Raw genomic sequence first — 15,260 nt, 5'->3', positions numbered from 1 at the left:
GCTTAGAATTAAATCACCATATAATTTCACATCACAATATATTCAATCTCATAAACCACACATAGCCATAAATGGCATCACACCAGCATCCTCAAAACTAAGCTTCACCTTTACTCTTCTAGCCAAAAAACCATCATAAGCATCAAAACTCACCTTTCTCTCCCTCAAACATAGAAACATCTCCGTTTCCAAGCAATCACACATAGAAAAACCACCGGATAAAGGAGAAGAAGAGAGAGATCTTATGGAGATAAGTTCTATGGCACGATACTAGAGTAATGAAGAAAGTGAAACTCTATCCTCCTATAGCCTCTCATCCATGGATGTGTTGATACTCACACAAATGAACGTGACTCTACTTGATGTGGCTTGTGAGACTTTAGAACCTAAGATATTTCCCATAAACTTATGCTCTGATACAAAGTTTGTAACGACCAGCACGTGCCCCCTAGAAGAAGGGAGCCCTTATAGGTCGGAATACGGCGTACTTGACCCTTTGGGGTTCTTGTTCAAGACCTTTATCTCTAAGTCATTGCATTAGACATGAAAAGTAGTGTGGAATTAAAACTTTTCATGACATTTAATATAAAAGGGAATCCTTTCATAAATACAAAGAAAGTCTCATCGTAACAAGACAAACTAGAAGAAACAACATAATATCTTAGGAACACAGTCGTTTACATTAAAGAAATACATAATAAGTGTTAAGTAAAGAAACTAAGAAACATAGACTATGTCGTCGAATAATATGAGGAAATATCAAGTCTTGAGATAGTAGATTCCAGAAATTTTCCTTCTCGACTTCTCCTTGCTTCTGAACCTATACTTATAGAGTATATAAAAGTATGATGTTAGTACAAAACAATGTACTAAATATGGCATATGAAAAAAGGGATATTTTAGTACAAATACGTTTCATGCCAAATAATTAAAACATTCATGATTATAGGAGTAAAACAACATAAGAGTCATCATTTAACACTTAGATAAGGATTTCCATAGATTTAACAAAAAGGATCATTTTACAGTAAACTCTCCAAAAATTACAATGATATCATTTTATCATTTCAGTTAATTCATTTAATCCCAAAATAGTGAACCAATCTCCTTAGAGGTTTCCCTGACCGTGTGATCCTTAAGACTACAAACCATAGGCTTACCTGCTCAGGAGACAAGTCCACACATTAATAATTAGAAAATAGATGAGCATTCATTCATTAAGGACTTCATCTAGGTACTCTACTCCAATGGGACTTATAAGTTACAATAAGTGCAATGTGAGAGTATCATCTCATACTACCACTCCCACTTAGTGCCCCTGAAGGGTTCCCTTGGATCAAGCACACCACATTCCTATCAATACACTGTGAACCCCCAAGGTCAAGACAAGATAAAGTGAACTCATTTCCGTAGGACTTTCCCTAGTAAAGATTATCCTAAGACTCTCCAAGTTAAGCCATGAAGGAAACACCCACACACCTCCTTTAATACACATCTAAGAGATCCTTAAGACTACCTACTTAGTGCACTAATAGATGGTGTCCCATTCCATCACATACCCTAAGTAGTACAATCTTTTACAAGACTTAGCTCATTCAATTCATATACACCTAGACTCCCATTTCAAAACGCCTACCTAGTGCAATGGATAGATAGCGTCCCATTCCACTACCTACGCAAAGTAGTACACTCTATTAAGAGACTTGGTTCTTTCATTATTTTGTGGGGGAATATCTTTAACCGACATTGACTATGAGATCAAGATATGGAATCCCAAATTCTACCCTTATCGGGGAAGCGTTCCCACTTGCCTAAGGTAGGGTCATTGTTTTAGCTTTTACATGGGTTTCCCAATAGTTACACCTATCCGGGCATATATTTAAGGTATAAGGAGATTTCGACTACGTAACTTATTCTCTACAAACTAGGAGTACTCATCTCAAGAGGTACATTGGAATACAACATCTTAACTAACGAAGTGTAAGACCCCGAAATGAGTTAGGGTGTCTATAGCCTAACATGTTATTAGTAAGTTTATAAGGTCCTAAAATTACTTATAATATATTTTATAGGAAGTGTGCAAAGTTTGAAGTAATTTGGAAGTAGAACGTCAAGGGACGACCAAAATGTTCGGCCACTAGTCGCCTATGTGCCTCATGTGTCCATGTGTGTTTATATACTGTGTTTCATGATATTTCTTCTTAAAATTATTTATAGTGATGTTTAAATATGGTATATGGAGTTTTGAGAAGTTTGGAGGTCAAACGACCAAGAACATCCAAGGCGTTCGAAAGATAGCCCTTAATACGCTCAACATGTGTCTTGATGGGGCCTAGCCTATTTAGACGAGTTAGAGGTGTTTGATTGGGGTGAAAATTATGTTTAAGGTCTAAAAATTATTAATGGTTTTATTTAATTTGGAAACGTCCAGGTACAACTTCTAAAAGTCCCCACAAGAAGGACACAAGGTTGGTCGAGACACTGCCTTGGAAGTGTCAATCGACGGACCATACGATGGCATGTTGGTCAACCAACGGCCAATAGATGAGGTCTCTTCCTTTTGGTACTTATATTGTTCAGGTCTCAAGCCTAAAGTTGGCCACGTACCAAACGAAGGAATCCAATGCACGGCCCATCGACTGACCAACGGCCAGTAGATGGCTCCGTCGATGGTGGCCTGTAAGTTGCAGCCTGCGTCTTTTTCATTAAGGGGGTGAATGGGAAATTCACCCCACGTACTAAATTGGCTCGAATAGGTTTAATTAGCTATTTTTAGGTGCATATAATTCGTCCTAAACGTGATCAACCCATTCCAAAATCAACTCACACGATTGAAGTCTTTCCCTCCAAAAATATTTCCCTAGAAACCACCATTGTTGGTGTAGCTCAAGAACTGATTGGAGATTTGATTTACATGACTGAATCATCTAGTTTTACAGGTTTTCAACTAAACAAAGGTATGGTTATCGTTCATCTCTAGTTATCCTTCCATCTAGAAAGTTAATCTCAAAGGTTTCAAAGAGAAAAATATGATAAAGTGCTTCTTCTTCAATCTAACCATGGGTTATTTCTTAAATTGATTTAAAATGAATAATTCTAATGTATTGATGATTATATGCTGATTTAGAAATAATTTTAAATCCAATTGCATGATGAACCCATGCTCTTTCACAAACTCGATTTTAGTCTACGTATGGCTTTATGATCTTGATCTTATGCATGTTGATTTGTGATTCAATTATGTTAATATGCTTATGTATACTGTATATTATTTATATTGATGATGAATCATTGAGATTACCCATGTGAATCAATGCATGAAGTTTTAAACATGCCTTGCCTAGCTATCAATGAAATCACTATAATGTTGACCTTTTAAGGTATAAAAGTATAAATCAATTATGTTGTGGTTCATGCAGATACTTACTTACGTTAATAAATTGGTTTTATTTTATTAAGTGATTCATGTTGATCAATGTTGTTTAGCCTATTATTCTTCTACTTTCCATTGATGACTTAAATAATACATTCACTGTGATCTAAAGGTTATAGCAATGGTAGTAGGATTTTGTTTAGTGAGTATTGACCTTATATAATGCCTTATATTGATGATATTATTGGATTGTGGGTATGAATTCTTGATAATCAAAGAAAACGAATCTTGGCATGAATTGATTTAGGTTCTTCTACTCTACAATTTGAATGTTATAATGAACCTTATCTAATCTTAATTCTAGCATAGATGAAGCATGATTAGATTTGATTTATATCTATTTAGCTACACCCCTAAATGTATATTATTGATATGTGATGATTTATGAACTAAACTAGGGAGGTTAGTTGATGCTTTAGGACTCTCTACTTCCTAGTACATGTGAGATGTCTTGTATTATATTATAGTATGATCTTGTAGAGACTTGTACATGGTTTCTTTTACGATTAAAGTACATTTATCTAATGCCCTATATATAAATTTTTGATGAACAAGGTGTATTGATCAATGATGATCAAAGGGTGAGAAATTGGTAAGAATGCTTATCTCTTCTACTTTCCTTATAGTATTGTAGTTGATGAAGCCTTGTATGGCATTGTGTGGTATGGTCCACTTATTGTGGCGGTGTTCACTTTATTTTCATTATATATGTGTTGACCATGGACATGAAGGCAAATTTATGAATATATGAACATGTGCTTATGATGATACTATGTGAAGCTTATGCCTACTTTCCTATTCTACATGTGATTTAGGTTGTATGGATATTCTATAAGCATGTGTATAACCATATTAGGGTAAAGTATAGGTGCTGCAATTGATGAGTAAAATGGTTAATAATCCCTTACCTATGTACCCCTATGTGAATTAATGAATAGCACAAGTTAGGAGTCTTAAGTGTAATATAAAGTTAACTTGTCTCCTATTCTATTGTGTGTTGTGTGGTTTATGCTTGATAAAGTATTATGGTCTAAGTGGGTGGCTGCCTCAATGTGTTGTTCATAGCCATTATGTGATAATGTTGACCAATGTAAACACACACTCACTTTACATGCATGTTACAAGTAGTACAGGAGATGGTGTCTAATAAAAGGTAGTCTCATATTCACTAGTGTCTACTACTATGCCTGTTAAGATGATGTTTATGAAAGCATTATATGTGCTTCCTTATCTAGGATGACTTGATATGTGTACTAGTATGGTCAAGGGTATGGGACTTTGTCTATGCATTACACATGTACACCTTGATAGGATAGTTCCTAGGTTTGGTTTCTATGTTCATGTAAATGAATGAATGGGCATGTCATGAACAAGTCTTTTATGCTATGATGTTAAGCATATGATATGATGAAGTATGAATGTGCATAGGTTGTTAATGTGTTAAGATGAAAGGATCGCTCATATGGTCTCACCTATAGACCTATGCATTGATATATGAACATGTGTGATTTAAGGTGTTATGTGAAAGGTTTGCTCACATATATCTATACACACACACATGAATGATGATGTTGTCAATAGAGAAGCCTTGAAAGGTGTGCTTAAGTGTATCCTAAACTAGATAAGTGCTAATACATATGCTATGCCCATGTGAAAGGATTTTCTCACATGATATAGGTTGATGAAAGGATTTCTCATCTATAACCTATTAGCTAAGCACATGGGGAGTGAATCTCCTAAGCCTACATTTTTTAAATTAATGTTAATTAACGTTTTCAATGAAGGGAACTTAGGTTAGCACCGAGTGAACTTGAATATGAGTGTGTTTCCCTTCCTATGGTAGGAAGGTAGGTCACCATGAATCTCATGAGGTGGATAACAACAATGCCTCAATGGGAAAAATAATGGTTTCCATAAGTGAATAAATAAAATGCCTAATCTTGGCATAAAGAGTGTTTTCACATGTACCTCCAAGTTCCATAACTATGTTTCCACCATAGGATACTAGCTAGTGGATCCACCTAGAAAGCTATGTCACATTTGGTTCTACTTTGGTTGGTAGACCACCTCCTTTTGGTGTGGGGTTCTATGACACCGGATTCCATGTTTAGCACCACATGGTCAATGTTGTTTAAGGCTATAATTTCCCTAATGTAAAATGGACAATGGAAGTAAATGACTAGGACCCTAACTTGAAGGACTTAAGGGAGGTTACTTTTGATAAGTTGAAGTAATGAACCCATCTATACATTGCACAAGTAGCTCTTTAGGAAGTTCTAGGAAGGTGTTCTAATGCATGTCACTTATGTATGTGTTCCTTATGCATGACATTGTAGTATTTCTCTAGTTGTTATGAATATGTGCATGATATGAGTCTTCACGCATGATGTTGATCTTGTTGACTATATGATGAAGGTCTTTACTTAACTATGTCTGTGTTGTACTATACTTCTATGATGATATGTGTTGGCTTGTGTAAGTAGTATGTATGAATTTACTTGTGGTCCTAAGGTAATGCATTGCACCAAGTATCACTAGAGGGTTAATTAGTAAGTTAATAAATAAAAACAAAATAGTTCACTGTTAAAGGAATTGAGCTCACTGTAAAGTGACTCAAATATTTAATAAATTGGATAAGTGATATTATGAAATGTTTGGTCTTTGAATATGCTTATATGAAGTATGTGAATGATTTAAATTTTATTCTTTAAAGGTTTTATAAATATTTACTCAAAAAGGCATGAAGTATGATTTCAAGAAAATGTCCCTTAAATGCATGTTTTGCATGGTTGCCATACTTAGTGCATTCTTGTACTAATCCAATTCTTCTCTACTTTTAACACAAAATGTAGGTTATGGATACTTCAAAGATGTCTTGAATGGTGAATAGCTTGATAGATGATTCCCAAGCTCAATAAAAGGAATCCTTAAGTCCAAGGATCTCCTACTTATGTCTTTACTGTAAAGTGTCTCATTATTGTATAGTTATCTTTACTGTAAAGTGTCTCATTATTGTATAGTTATGCCTTATGTTTTAAGGGTCGTGTCCCTAATGTATTCTAATGTTGTTAAGTCTAAGATGGAAATGAGACTTAGGGTCGAAATATGTATAATGACTTATGTTTTATATATAAATGAAGTAAAGTTTCTAGCATATGAGGTGCTATGAAAAATTTTAAATTTTCCGCTAAATTAACTTTGTCGGTGTGATGAATGATAACTATAGGCTTCTATAAGACCTTTGAGAGGTCAAGTACACCATGTTACTTCTAGGGGGTGCTCCCCGGATGTGAAAAATGTGGTATCACAGCACTAGGTTTTTAAAAGTGGTTTAGGGTCCAAGAAGTCTCATATTGCCACGTCTAGTAGAGTCTTGTATCATTGGTAGTGAGTCGCGACACATCAAATGGTACGAGAGGATATAGGATGATAGAGTTTCCCTTCTTCATCATTCCCATATCTGTCCATAGAACTTAACTGTATAAGATATCTCTCTTATGTTTTCTTGTCCGGTGGTCTTTTAGATGTGATTTCTTGGATTAGATTGTTCCCTATGCTTGAGGGAGAAAAAGTGAGTTTAAATGCTTATGTTGGTTTTATGATTTGAATGAGTGTGTGTGAAGGTGAATTTTTGCATGTTTTGATGATGTGATTTCATTTATGGCTATATATGAAAACTATGTGAAATAGCATGTTATGTTGAAAAATGTATGTCACGATATAGTTAAAGCATGTGAGAAGTTATTGTGGTTAGAATGAGTTTCTTTTTGTAATAATGTGTTACTATATGGTTTTGTATGATGGTAGCCTTATGATATGATTTGAACTTGAAATGATTAGTGACTACCTATGAAAGTATTCTACCCTAAGCATATGTTCTTAAAAGTGTTCGATGATTCCCTTTGTATATATGTGGTCCTTGATAAGTTGCCTGGTATGGATTGGATTCCTTTGTATAGACTTAATCCTAGGTAAGATGATAGTATTCTTGTATTGTTAAAATTTTGTACATCATCCCCTCAGTTGCTTAAATGTTGCATTTTTGTAATGTTGAAGGATGTTTACTGTAAAGCTACACAGAATACTGTAAGATTTTCAAAAAATCAACTAAATTGTTCTTTGATTGAAATTTGTTGAAATGCGTATAGAATTGATGCATAAGAACATGATAATGAATGTAAAAAGGAGTTTTGCTATTGGGAATAAAGAATGAGAGTCATATGACATGATGAGTTGTAGAACTATTTTTAACTTCTTATTGTATTGTGAGTCCCTTGATGTTGTGGAATTGATGTCTCCCTAGAATTGATGGTTGTATTCTTATTTATGTAGGGTGATGATGTGATTTGTTTGTCATAGAAGTTACCTTACTTTAATGTTGAAAGAAAGAAAGAGTCCTTAAGGCTAAATCTCCTATATTTTTTCCCCTAATGATGTATGACCTTGATGTCTATTGTATTGTATGAAAACCTTATGTGTTTGAATGAGATTGACCTAACTTGATAATTAGGGATAAATTGCCTAGGAGATGAAGTTTAGAATACCTTGGTGTTCCTATGTTAACTAAATGTAAATCCTTCTAAAAGTTTTAATCACTTTTAAGTGATGAAAATGAAGGTTGTTTAGTTAAGATCCTCTATAGGTTGGTTAAGTTGCTCTTCAGTGTGTTTACCCTAAGTGGGGGATGGTGATGGAGTAGTAAGGTTGTAGATATTTTCTACCATTGACAATCTATTTTGGCTTGAACTTGAATCTATAGAATTTTTAGTAAGCTTGTTCATGAATAAGAGTTTTTCATAAAGTATGAATTGCATGACCTTATATGTTTGGTATGTATTGATTGACATTACCTTGAAGATATTATGAATGTTCCAAAGTGCATGATACAAAATTTTTGAAAAAATCCATGTTTTCTCATGTTAATTGAATCTTGATATGTTAGTTGTGCATTTGACTTCATGATATAAGATAAGAAACATGGTAAAATTTCTCTTATGAGGTCAAATGTTTAGACTTATAATGAAAAGTTGAGTCTCCTTAAAATTAAATATGTTGAGTCTCTTGAAAAATTATTTGACTTTTATGATTCAGAATACATTATTGTATGCTCACTCTTGAAAAGTGAAAGCATGTTTAGCTAAGCTCTTATTTGTGTGCCTATGATTTGTGTTATTCTTCTCAAATAGGATTACCGTGAAGGTGAGTACTATGTTAGAAAATGATATTTTTTGAAATTACTTCCTAATTTTTTTGATGTTCTTGGTGTGACTTACCATTTAGATTTCTGTAGGAAGGAATCATGAGCATGTCTTGGCTAAAAGTTGAGAATTTCTCATTTTAAAACGGGATTGACCTTGTACCTTGCTTAGGTGTGAACTCATGATACATGTAAGTATGTTGAGGAGAAGTACGTCCTCCATATACACCACTAAACATGGTATGGTTGAGTATGACCTTCATGGCACTAGGTCTAACTAATGGATATCTTTGTTGTTTAAATTAACTCAAGTCTATGTGCATTGAAGTATGAGTGCCTACTTGTTTTTAGTATTATTTAAATTTGCCTCTGTGTGGCCTTGCAAGGTGATCCCTTAATTAATTAAGTTTCAATGACCATGTTATGATTAGGAGAAGGATGTTCCTCCTATGAACATGATAAGAGCCTTTGTGTTTGATGCATTAAAGAGTGAGTGAGTAATGGTTTTCCTTGCTTGTGTGCATTGAGTGCTAAAATGATTTGATGTTCTATATATTTTATGAACATCTCTATGATGCTTTGAAATCCTTGTTGTGGTTTAATATCCCCAAGTGTCATTCGAGGATGAATGTTCCCAAGTGGGGAATACTATAAGACCCCAAAACGATTTACGGTGTCTAGATCCTAACATGGTTGTATTAAGGTTATAAGGTCCTAAAATGACTTATAATATGTTTTAGAGGCAGTGTGCAAAGTTTGAAGTTATTTGAAAGTCGAACGTCAAGGGACGACCATAACGTTCGACGACGTTCGACGACTAGTCGCCTATGTGCCTCATGTTTCCATGTGTGTTTACTCTGTGTCATGAGCTTACTATGTCTTAAAATGATTTAAAATGATGGTTTAATATGGTATATAAGCTTCGAGAAGTTTGGAGGTCAAACGAGCGAAACGTCCAAGGCTCTTGAAAGATAGACCTTAATATGCTCAACGTGTGTCTTGATGGGGCCAAGCCTGTTTGGACGAGTTGCAGGTGGGGTGAAACTTATGTGGTAAGTCTATAAATTATTAAGGGTTGTATTTACATTGGAAAAATCAAGGTACGACTTCTAAAAGGCCCCACAAGAAGGACCCAAGGCTGGTCGAGACACTGCCTTGGCAGTGTCAATCGATAGACCAAACGACAACCTCTTCGTCAACCAACGGCCCGTATATGAGGTCTCATCGATTGGTAATTAGCTTGGGAAGGTGTCAAGTCAATGTGTTCCAAGGACCAAATACGGAAGCCAATACACGGCCCGTCGACTGACCAACGGCTAGTAGATGGCTCCGTCGATAGTGGCCTGTAAGTTGCAGCCTGCGTCTGTTTCATTTAAGGGGTGAATGGGAAATTAACCCCACGTCCTAACCTGACTCTAATAGGTTTATTTATATATTTTTAGTTGCATATAAGTTGTCAAAAATGTTATCAACCCATTCAAAAATCAACTCACACCATTGAAGCCTTTCCCTAGAAACCACCATGGTAGGTGATGCTCAAGAAATGATTGGAGTTTTAATTTCCATGGATGAATCATGAGTTTTAGATGTTATCAACTAAACAAAGGTATGGTTATCCTTCATCTCTAGTTATCCTTCCATCTAGAGAGTTAATCTCAAAGGTTTCAAAGAGAAAAATATGATTAAATCTCTTCTTCTTCAATCTAACCATGGGTTCTTTCTTAAATTTATGTAAAAATAATAGTATTAATGTATTTATGATTATCTACTTATTTGGCCGTGGTTTTAAATCCTATTGCACGACCAACCCATGCTCTTTCACAAACTCGATTTTAGCCTATGTATGGCTTTATGTTCTTGATCTTATGCATGTCGATTTGTGATTCAATTATGTTAATATGCTTATGTATGCTGTCTATTATGTATATTGATGGTGAATCATCGATGGATTACCTATGTGAATCAATGCATGAAGGTTTGAACATGCCTAGCATAGCTATCAATGAAATCGCTGTATTGTTGATCTTTTAAGGTATACAAGTATAAATCGATTTTGTTGTGGTTCATGTAGCTACTTCCTTAGGTTAATAAATTGGTTGAATTGTATTAGGTGATACATGTTGATCAATTTTAGTTAGCCTATGATTCTTCTACTTTCCATTGATGACTTAAATAGTATATTCACTGTGATCTAAAGGTTATAGCAATGGTAGTAGGATATCGTCTAGAGAATGTTGTCCTTATCTACTTCCTTATATTGATGATATTAATAAATCATGGGTATGAATTCTTGATGATCAAAGAAAAGGAATCTTGTCATGAATTGATTTAGGTTACTCTAGTCTACAATTTCAATGTTGTAATGAACCTAATGTGATCTTAATTCTAGGGTAGATGAAGCATGATTTAGATTTGATTTATATTTATTTAGATACTTCCCTAAACGTATATTATTGATATGTGATGATTGATGAACAAAACAAGGGAGGTTAGTTGATGCTTTAGGACTCTCTACTTCCTAGTACATGTGAGATGTCTTGTTATTATGTTATAGTATAATCTTGTTGAGACTTGTACATGGTTTCTTTTACGACTAAATTACCTTTAGCTATTTTCCTATACATGAATTGTTGATGAACAAGGTGATTGATCAATGATGATCAAAGGGTGAGAAATTGGTAAGAATGCTTATCTCTTCTACATTCCTTATAGTATTGTAGTCGATGAAGCCTTGTATGGCATTGTGTGGTATGGTCCACTTATGGTGGCGGTGTTTACTTTATTGTCATTATATATGTGTTAACCATGGCCATTAAGTCAAATTAATGAATATATGAACATGTGCATATGATGATACTATGTGAAGCTTATGCCTACTTTCCTATTGTAGTTGTGATTTAGGTTGTATGGCTATTGTGTAAGCATGTGTATATCCATGTTAGGGTAAAGTATAGGTGTTTCCATTGATGAGTAAAATCGTTAATAATACCGTACCTATGTACCCCTATGTGAATTCATGAATAGCACAAGTTAGGAGTCTTAAGTGTAATATGAAGTTGACTTGTCTCCATTGCTATTGTATGTTGTGTGGTTTATCTTGATTGAGTATTATCATCTAATAGGGTGGCTGCCTTAATATGCTGTTGATAGCCATTATTTGATCATGTTGACCAATGTAAACACACACTCACTTTACATGCATGATACAAGTAGTGTAGGTGATGGTGTCTAAATAAAAGGTAGTTCTCATATTCACTAGTGTCTACTACTATGCCTGTTAAGATGATGTTTATGAAAGCATTATATGTGTTTCCTTATCTAGGATGACTTGATAGGTGTAATAGTATGGTCAAGGGTATGGGACTTTGCCTATGCATTGCACATGTACACCTTGATAGGAGAGTTCCTAGGTTTGGTTTCTATGTTCATGTAAATGAATGAATGGGCATGTCATGAACAAGTCTTCTATGCTTTGATGTTAAGTATATGATATTATGAAGTATGAATGTGCATAGTGTCTTAATGTGTTAATATGAAAGGATTGATCATATGATCTCTCCTATAGACTTATGCATTGATATATGAACATGTGTGATTTAAGGTGTTACGTGAAACATTTGCTCACATATATGAATACACACACACATGAATGATGATCTTGTCAATAGAGGAGCCTTGAAAGGTGTGCTTAAGTGTATCCTAAACTAGATAAGTGCTAATGCATATGCTATATCCCTGTGAAAGGATTTTCTAACATGATATATGTTGATGAAAGGACTTCTCATCTATAACTATGAGCTAAGCATATGGAGAGAGAATCTCCTAAGCCTTCATTTTTTAAAGTAATGTTAAAGAAGGTTTTCAATGAAGGGAACTTAGCTTAGCATCGAGTGAACTTGAATATGAGTGTCTGTCCCTTCATATGGTAGAAAGGTGGGTCACTATAAATCTCATGAGGATGATAACCATAATGCCTCAATGGGAATAAATAGGGTTTCCTTATGTGAATAACTACAATGCCTAATCTTGGCATAAATAGGGTTTTCACATGTACCTCCAAGTTCCAGAACTATGTTGCCCCAATAGGATCCTAGCTAATGGATCCACCTAGAATGTTATGTCACATTTGTTTCTACTTTGGCTAGTAGACCACCTCTTTTAGGTGTTGGTTTCTATGACACCGGATTCCATTATTAGAACCACATGGTCTATGTAGGTTAAGGCTATAATTTCCCTAAAGTAAAATGGACAATTGAAGTAAATTACTGGGACACTAACTAGAAGACTTAAGGGAGGTTACTTAGGATAGGTGGAAGTAACGAACCCATCTAGACATTGCACATGTAGCTCCTTAGGAAGTTCTAGGAAGGTGATCTAATGGATGTCACTATGTATGTGTTCCTTATGCATGGCATTGTACTTTTTATCTACTTGTTATGAAGATGTTCATGATATGAGTCTTTATGCATGATGTTGATCCTGTTGACTATATGATGAAGGTCTTGACTTAACTATGTCTATGTTATACTATACTTCTATGATGATATGTTTTTTCTTGTGTAAGTAGTATGCATGGTTTTCCTTTTGGTCCTAAGGTGATGCATTGCACCAAGTATCACTAGAGGGTTACTTGGGAAGTTAATGAATAAAAAGAAAATAGTTCACTGTTAAAGTAATTGAGCTCACTGTAAAGTGACTCAAATATGTAATAAATTTTATAAGTGATATTATGAAATGTTTGGTCTTTGAATATACTTATATTAAGTATGTGAATGATATAAATGCTATTGTTAAAGGTTTTATAAAAGGCATGATGTATGATTTCAAGAAAATGTCCCTTTTAAATGCATGTTTTTGCATGGTTGCCATACGTAGTGCATTCTTGTACTAATCCCATTCTTCTCTACTTTTTACACAAAGTGTAGGTTATGGATGCTTAAATGAAGTATTGAATGGTGAAGAGATTGATGGATGATTCCCAAGCTCAATGAAAGGAATCCTTAAGTCCAAGGATCTCCTACTTATGTCTTTACTATAAAGTGTCTCAATATTGAATAGCTATGTCTTATGTTTTAAGGGTCGTGTCCCTAATGTATTCTAATGTTGTTGAGTCTAAGATGGCAAAGAGACTTAGGGCCTAAATATGTATTATGACTTATGTTTTATATATATATGAAGTAAAGTTTCTAGCATATGAGGTGCTATGAAAAGTTTTAAATTTTACGCTTAATTTACTTTCTCGATGCGATGGATGATAACTATGGTCTTGTATAAGTTCTCCGAGGGGTCAAGTACGCCATGTTACTTCTAGGGGTGCTCCCCGGATATGACACGAAGTGTAACCACCCTTTCTTCATATCCTCTTGGTGCTAAGCACAATTCCCCACGGAGTCTCAACATTATAACTATAGGTTATGGATAGCTAGTGGACACCACATCTCAACTCATGAGGGCATCCATCCTCCTACCTATCTTAGAAAGCTCTTGGGATGTAGTGAGGTTGCTACTAAACACTTCATCTCAACTCACGAAGAGTGTTCACCCTAAAACTCCCCTTTTTACTTAACCGAGCTTCATTTATTCATTCAAGTGTGTTTATGTGTGTGTACATGTGAACACAGCTTGTAGATAAGAATCGTTTTATTTAAATTCAATTCTATACATGCTTAGACCTTCTTTCATAACATTATACATTTTAACATGCTACACATATTCATATAAGTCGTATAGACATAATCTCTAGTATACTTGTCATAATAAGCTTCATAAGATATTAACAAGAATAATAACATAATCATCTTACTTCACATAATATGCCTTCATAGAATCTTTCACAATACAAAAGTAACTTCACATCTATACAACTCAAGTAAACACCGCAAACAAAGCTGGACCATACCATTCAAGAGAATTTCATAAATAAAGCTAAACAACATAACCAACTTACCCTTTATCCAAGCTTTCATCACCTATAATAATTTCTTCAACAACTCATCATAATATAGCCCTTAGGGTAGTAGCTAAGCAACAACAGAAAACCCAAGGGAACCAAAGCTCAAAGACTGTAAAATCATGTTCATTTAGTCCATTCGTTAAGAAAAATATTGAAAAAAGCTTTAAAAATTTTTCATTGAAGCTTTAGCATTAAATCACCAATTATCATTAGAAACATCATATTTGAATCATTTAAAAAGTTTTCATGCAAGACCCATATTTAGAGTTAAAGATAGAAGAAATTAGGGTTGAGTCTTAACTTTGTGCAGTTTTGAGAGAGTCTTTTTTCGAGACAGGTCTTGAGTTTTAGGAAATGAAGTATAAAATTAGATATTAGGGTTTGAAACTCATTAATATAGCTTATATAACCTAAAATTATCATCCAAGGTTCCTAAAAGATTTGTGGTGAATTTACCAAACACCCCAAGCCAAGACAGTTTTTTTTTGCAGCTTTTGCAGGCAGCACCAACGGCTCCACACAAACGGACCATTAACGGATCGACGCCCCATTTGTGGGAGTCCGTCAATTGGGAATGAGACTCATTCATGAGCAGTATTTTCTAGCCTTGCAGGGCCAGTCAACGCCCAAGGTTGACAGATCGTTTGTTGACCAACAAACTGTCCCTTGTGGTCGTC

This window comes from Solanum pennellii, chromosome 8 (genome assembly GCF_001406875.1).
Source record: "Solanum pennellii chromosome 8, SPENNV200".
In the NCBI taxonomy this organism is placed as follows: domain Eukaryota; kingdom Viridiplantae; phylum Streptophyta; class Magnoliopsida; order Solanales; family Solanaceae; genus Solanum; species Solanum pennellii.
This window is presented reverse-complemented; position numbering follows the sequence as displayed.